Source organism: Echinops telfairi, unplaced genomic scaffold (genome assembly GCF_000313985.2).
Source record: "Echinops telfairi isolate 266 unplaced genomic scaffold, ASM31398v2 ScPeMD7_7410;HRSCAF=8448, whole genome shotgun sequence".
Taxonomy (NCBI): Eukaryota; Metazoa; Chordata; class Mammalia; order Afrosoricida; family Tenrecidae; genus Echinops; species Echinops telfairi.
Window position 1 is genome coordinate 8,014,238 of NW_022111310.1, and position 805 is coordinate 8,015,042.

The following is an 805-nucleotide window of genomic DNA, read 5'->3' on the forward strand; positions in this document are numbered from 1 at the left end:
CTGAGCTACTAACTGCAAGCCCAGTGCTTTGAAACCACAAGCTGCTTCATGGGAGAAAGAAGAGGCTGTCTGTTCCATACAGATTTAAAGTCTCGGAAACTAGGGCAGTTCTACTCTGTCCTACTGGGTCACTTTGGAGTCGGCATCGACTCGATGGCGGTGAGGTTGGTTTTGGTTATGGGGTTCAGTTCTTGGATACCTTGCCCTAAATCCAGATGTCTGTTACTGATTCTTCAGTCCTTAATTGGCTGATGAACTACACCTTAGGTCATTACCAATAATTTGATCCATTTGTTCTTAAATGGATACTGAGATCTGTGCTTAGCATGTAAAATTTTATTATATTTGCCAGCATTTTATTTATTATCTTCACTGTGTTCTCAGCGTTCCTGCCTTGATCAAATCAAGACAGCTCATTTGGAACTCAGTCTTCTTGATTCTTAGTAGTCATCTTAAGACATAATGGTGCAGTCCTCTTAAAACTGATGCTAGCCTCTCATGAGTTAGCCTATGCCTCTGTGTATGCCACACTGATTATTGGATTTGATACCTGTCAAAATAAACACGTTAAAAAATTGGGGGTGCGATGAGGTAAATCAGATGAAATCCAATGTGTTGATTAGTTGCTAGACAATCTGTTGATAACCCAAATTTGAAGCATTTGGGGAAACTGAAAGGGTCATAAATCTATACAATTGATGAACCATGTCTCTGTGGAAGTAATTAGTTTATGCACAAAGAAAACATTGCACTAATTTAAGAAATTTAGCGGGGCCAATTATTCCTCCTTTTTATTTATCATATT